The sequence below is a fragment of the Orycteropus afer genome, unplaced genomic scaffold (assembly GCF_000298275.1).
Source record: "Orycteropus afer afer isolate SDZICR_OR568_19922 unplaced genomic scaffold, OryAfe1.0 scaffold00068, whole genome shotgun sequence".
NCBI lineage: Eukaryota > Metazoa > Chordata > Mammalia > Tubulidentata > Orycteropodidae > Orycteropus > Orycteropus afer.
Genome location: NW_006921655.1, coordinates 10,748,775 through 10,755,595, shown reverse-complemented (window position 1 = coordinate 10,755,595; position 6,821 = coordinate 10,748,775).

Sequence of the window (6,821 nt, the reverse complement as noted above, 5' to 3'; positions counted from 1 at the left end):
AGAAATTTACTGAAGAAAATAATGCTATTGACCAAAATTTGGTATTTATTTTATTTTATTTACTGGTAACAGTGTGTTACATGATCTTGCGTGGAGTGTTGGTGGTTTCACAGACAAACCAGAGTTCCAAAAGCAGGAATTTTGCTTCTGTGGTATACATTGGTTTAGTGCTTTCATTCTTGTGACATTATAAGAATGCAAAGAAAATCGTAAAGTTATTGAGTCTCTATGAGGAAAACAAAATTTTTTGAGAGAATATGTAAACTCTTTATTTCACTGCTTTCTATATTATAATCATTTTTCCTTTTACTTAGCCCTAGTCTTTGAACACTCAGAAGGAAGGTTGGGCAATCTACTTCCGTAGTAATACTGTCTCGGAAACCCAAGGAGGGGTGGCTATGAGTCGGGTCCGACTCGACGGCACATAACAACAACAGTCTTTGAACAGGAAACAGCCCTTTTCTTGCCAAAGCTAATTCCTCCCCATGATTCCCCTTCTTCTAGGGCCTTCCAGCATCTATTGTCCCATATTTTAGCCCATCTTTCACTTGTATCATCTTTACTACCTCCTTTTCAACCTAAAAAGATTGGTTTTCTGTGTCTTAAAAAAATGAAACAAAGACAAAAGCAAAGACAAAGGCCTGATACCTGTACTGCTTAATATTATTTCCTTTTCTTCTTTATTGCTCTTTGTTGTTGTTATTTTTGTTATGTGCCGTCAAGTCGGACCCGACTCATAGCGACCCCTCCTTGGGTTTCCGAGGCAGTATCACTACGGAAGTAGATTGCCCCATCTTCCTTCCGAGGAGTGGCTGGTGGGTTTGAACCACCAGGCTTCTGATTAGCAGTCAAGTGCCTTAGGCACTATGCTACCAGAGCTCCCTTATTGCTCTTTAGAATATAGTTTTGCATTCTATTTTGCTACTAAAATTACTATCTAAAACTTTGTATACAATCTCCTCTTTTAATTTGTTTCTCTCTATTCTTGAAGCCCTACTTGATCTCCTTGCTTACCTATTCTGACACTACTGCCTAGTTAATCTTCCTGAAGTTTTGTGCTGATGATACTTTTTCCCTATTCAAAACCCATCAATGGCTTTCCATTTGTTTATGAGACTAGTGTTAATGTCCCACAACCTGGATCCAAGACTTTCTATAATGTGATATTACTCTATCTTTCTTGAATTGTCACCCTTAATATGTACCTAAAAACAAGACAGAAAATATTTTTTTCCTTTGTACATATTAGCTGATTTCCCAATCTTGTATGATGTTCCCTTTTCTAGGAATTCCTTTCTTTAATTTCTCCCTGTCAAAATCCTACCATTTAGTGAAGAACTATTTCAAATGCTTTTTTCTTCTTGAAAGATTTTCTGTTCTTGCAAACATAATGGGGTCTCTCCTTTCTTTGAACCCCTATAATTTGTTCTTTGATGTTTTATAGAATGAATCTCTTTATACTTTATCTTGTAGTAATTTAGAGCTCTGGTGGCTTAGTGCCTAAGGCATTTGACCGCTAACCAGAAGGCTGGTGGTTCAAACCCACCAGCCACTCCTCAGAAAGAAGATGGAGCAATCTGCTTCCGTAGTGATACTGCCTTGGAAACCCAAGGAGGGGGAACTATGAGTGAAAATTGACTCAAGGGCAGTGAGTTTGTTTTGTTTTGTATAGTTTGTAAGTTCTTTGAAGGCATATAACAATACCTCGATGGGGAGAAGAACTAGAAAGCTATTGCAGACATACCTTTATTTTTATTTTTTCTATTTGAAGAACAGTAACTGTGCTGTCCTCCAGAGGTGGGTAAGAAGGAGACAAATAGGCAATGTCCAAGTTCACATATGAGAGGCAAAAGAAATGAGAGGCCTGAAGAACAAAGGGAGGGAGCAGTAACTGGTTGCTAGGGAAAGTAGCTGTAGCTGAAGGATGTCTACCTATGAGTAGCTTTTGTCTTCACTAGAAAACATGCCAGACAATAGCCAAAGATGGAGGGAGCCAGGAAATAAATATCTTGACTCTTCTTCCAGTTAGCCCTCTGATCTGCTGCTGGTGTTTCCCACTGGCTAAACCCAGTGGAAACCAGAGGACAAGGAAGCTTACTGAGTCCATAAAGGTCAGTCTCCTGTTGCTTAGGTTGGTGTGGAAAAGGATGGAGCATAAATCTAGACAGACAAATGGATATGTTCCAGTTTAGTAATCTATCTTAGCAGTATTGGGATCAGATGGAATCATAAATCATAACTGTTTCAATGGCTGAACAAAGAGAGCTTTGCACTGGCCTTTTGCGGCCAGAATCAATTAGGAAATCTACAGTCAGCAGACAGAATGACTGCAGCTAATTCTTGGATCTTATTTCAGGCATTAGTGAAATATGTTATGAATACTGGATAACATCAACTAAAAGGCAGTCATTTCACATTATGATGAAGCACAACAGATCCTTCATTTTGGGTATAGTGAAATCTACTTATTGAATAAAGAGTCAAAGGAACAAATCACCACAGCAGTGTTGTGGAGAGAATGTCATCTGGAGTTTGCAAGAGGAAATGGAAGACATGAAGACTCCCCAGGAATCAAAGTGTTTTGCATTGAGCACAACTGGAGAAGGTCACTTCATAGACAAAATTAAGATGCATAATTTAGTGTGTAGCTCCTCAGAGCTACTGCATTTTAGTTGAAGCAGATTGAGGCACTGCTGCTTGAAATAGTCCTGTGAACCCAGCATGGAATTGTAGTGCTGGTGGATTTAATCCCACTCAATATATCTTTTCTTGTTGCTTTTTTCTCCTAAGTTTTATGGGTTTTTTTTTTGGGGGGGGGGGTCTGGTTTCTCAGATGGAAAATATATGTGATGACTCAGCTCTGCTCTCTGACTTTCTAATGGATTGTTGCAGAGAGGGGTTTACGGTACTCTAAATCCTTCTGTTGATGTTGATTGACATGGTGCATTGCTGAAGAGTTGAGGTTGAAGTTCATTTGTTCAACACAGATATTTTTCTGCTTTCAAGAGGGGCTTTTACAATTTCTTGGTCATCTAGTAGATTTCATCAAATGTTTAATTAGGGAATTGGAAACTTATTATTAAATTTCTAATTCCACAAAGGACATGACATCTATGTGGATGTGGTACACTTACCCAGATACTGACACTAGTAGAGATGCCAGGGATGCTAGGCTGACAGTTGAATCCTGACAGTCTTTTTTTTTTTTTTTTTTTTTTTGAGAAGTAAGTACTTTGAAAGAGCTATAAAGAGTTACTCTGTGCTTCCAGAGATAATTTTATTTAATTGATGATAGTGGACAGTTTGCATAACTATTTTGACAAAAATAATCTCAAACTATGGAAGGGAAGTTGGAGTGTTTGAAAATGTTTATGTTTCTTTGTAGTAATCTATCTTAAATTGTTTAGGCCCTGGATGTGCAAAATTGTAGCAAAGCTAATTCTAAAACATATACTAGGACCAGAAAACATAAGACAGTCTTTTTTTCATAAGTGTCCTCTAAGATGCCCTGTGTTGCCAAATTCCAGGAAGTTGGATATGTTTTTGTGCCACTGATGAGGCAGGCACACCTGTGCTCTTGTGTGTTCAGAGGAGAAACTTGCTTTTTCCAAGTGACTCCATCTTACAATTAAAATAGTTCATTCTACCTCATAGTGCCTACCATTCAATTTCAATGACTTTTGTTTGAACTTCTCTGTTAAATGCTGAGATCTTGAGAGAGAGGAACTGTGGGCACCTTCCCTACTTGCTTATAGAAGTCTTAAAATCATAGCATGAATAGCTCATCTGCCCCTGTATTTAGATCCTCAGGACCTGGTATAAAAGTATTTTATCTTGGCACTGGAGCACAAATCTTGCAATAAATCTAAACAAACAAATGGAAATGTACCAGTTCACTAATCTATTTTAGCAGTATTGGGCTCAGAATTCCACAAATAGGATACATTGCTTTTAAATTCACAGTGGCTTATTTTTGCCATCTATCCTACCACAAACTACATGACCAGTGTTGATATCTACAACCCAGAAATCATTGCTTTCATCTTCTACACCCTATGGTTTGATCCCTAGTTGTCTCTATCCAGGATCTTCAGATTTGATCTTCTCCTGAGTGGTTGGCATTGGTAGCTGGACACCATCTAGTTCTTCTGGTCTTGAGGGCCATCATGTCCTAGGGCTGATTGCTTCCAAATACCCTTGTTTTTTTTTTGCACTCTTCTTCACTTCTGTAACAGGTCTTTAAAATGAGGTTCGAAGAGGTTGAAGCTAAGAACTTAAGGATACAAAACTGGGTATGTCTGTTATTGTGTTACTTTCAGAAAAATGGGGAGGAAATACTTGGCTGTTTGATGGGAGGCCTTACAACTTGATAAAGGTCCCTTGGTGGCTGGCACAAGCAGTTTGTTCTCGACTATAAACTAAATGTTGCCGATTTGTACCCACCCAGTAACTCTATGGAAGAAAGGCTTGCAACCTGCTTCTATAAAGATTACAGCCAAGGAAACTTTATGGAACTGTTCTACTCCATAAACATGGGGTCACTGTGATTTGGAATTAACTTGGTAGCAACAGGTTTTTTTTTTGTTGTTGTTGTTGTTATTGTTGTTTTGGTTTATAGAATTGTGGGTTGACAAGTATTTTATTTCAGTACTTTAAAAAGTTGTTTCACTTCCTTTTAGCATCTGTGGCTTTTGATGAGAAATCTGCAATCATTGGAGTCATTCATTCCCCCTCCCCATAAGCAATGCGCCATTTTACTCTTGCTACTTCCATGATTTTCTATTATTTTTCTTTAATTTTCAGAAGTTTGATTATGATTTGTATAGTAGTTAAGTTTGTGTGTCAACTTGGCTGGGCCTGGTTGAGTGGCTGGGCACCTGGATGTAGTTATTCCCCTTGGTGAGGTTGGTAATTAACTCCATGGTAGAATCTATTGGAGCAGCTAAGTAGCTGCTTTAGGAATGAGGTCTGCTTCCAGTATATAAGAAGCAACTTTGAGGACAGTCTCCAGCTTTCTGGGACACTTGAACCTTGCATTTAGCCAAGTTGTTGTTCAATAGCCTGGCATGCCCTATCGATGGGACTTTTTCTGGACTTAAATTAGTGGCCTGCCATGTTATTTGGTGATATCAGGACTGTGCCTTTTCAATTATCCACCTTGGGTTTGTCAGCCTCAGTAGTCAGCTGCTGCCAGAGTGAAGAAAGCCTCTAGCTTCAGTGGGTCAGGAGCAAGATACAGAGTTGAAGCCCAAGGTCGAGGGGCTTTCACCCAGCCCCTAGAGTCAGGCACTTTGAACTTGGACTTCTAGCCTCTAAAAATTGTAAGAATAAACTCCTATTTGTTCAAACCATCCCATTTGTGGTATTTTCTGTTAGAGCAGCACAGAGATAACCAGATCAATATGTCTTGGCATGGATTTATTTGAATAAATCCTCTTTGTTTGAATAAAATTACCATCAAATTGATCCAACTCATAGCAACCCTACGTACAACAGAAGCAAACACTTCCCAGTCCTGCAGCATCCTCACAATTGTTATGTTGGAGCCCATTGTTGTAGCTACTGTGCCAATCCATCTTGTTGAGGGTCTTCTTTTTTTTTTTTTTTTTTTGCTGACCTTCTACTTCACCAAGCATGATGTCTTTCTCCAGGGACTGATCTCTCCTGATACTGTGTCCAAAATAAGTGAGACGAAGTCTTACCATCCTCGATTCTGAGGAACATTCTGGCTTCTTCCAAGATAGACTTGTTCATTTTTCTTGCAGTACTTGGTATATTTAGTATTCTTTGCTAACACCATAATTAAGAGGTATAAATTGTTCTTTGATCTTTCTATTCATTTGCTGTCCAGCTTTCATGTGTACATGAGACAATTGAAAATACCACGGTTGAGGCAGGCACACCTTTGTCTTCAAAGTGACGTATTTGCTTTTTAACATTTTAAAGTGATCTCTTGAAGCAGATTTGCCTAATGTGATACGTCATCTGATTTCATGACTGCTGCTTCCATGAGCATTGATTGTGGATCCAAGCAAAATGAAATCCTTGACAACTTCAATATTTTCTGCAATTATCGTTATGTTATTTATTGGTTCAGTTGGGAGGATATCTGTTTTCTTTATGTTAAGGTGTAATCCATACTGCAGGCCTATAGTCTTTGATCTTCATCAATAAGTGCTTTAAGTCTTCTTTGATCTCAGCAAGCAAGTTGTGTCATCTGTGTATTGCAGGTTATTAATAAGCCTTCCTCCAATCCTGATGCTGTGCTCTTCTTCATATAGTCCAGATTCTCCTATTATTTACTCAGCATATAGATTGAATAAGTATGGTGAAAGGGTACACTCCTGACACATACCTTTCCTGATTTTAACCCAAGTAGTCAGCCCCAGGGTTACAGGTGAGGAGAGACAACGCAGGGACGCCAGAGTAGCAGGCCAGAAGAGCAGGAGAAAGGGGATGAAAGCCTTGAACCCGGACAGAAGAGCAGTCAGCCCCAGGGATGCAGGTGAGGAGAGACAAATCAGGGACACCCAAAGGAGCAGGCCAGAAGAGCAGGAGAAAGGGGATTAAAAGCCAGGAAGCCAGACAGAGGAACAGTCAGCCAGGTGGGGGTGATATGAGAGGTCTCCAACAGCAGGACAAACTTGTCTGTCGGTTTGTCCTACTGTAGTGACATGTAGACGTGAGTTTTGAGGCTGAGTCTCTGGTGTTTAAAACCCAGCGAGATGCACCTGGTGCACAGGTAACAGCCCAGCTTATAGACTGAGACAGACTAGGAAGAAGGAAGAGGCCATCCACTTCTGAAAGAATTGGCCAGGGAA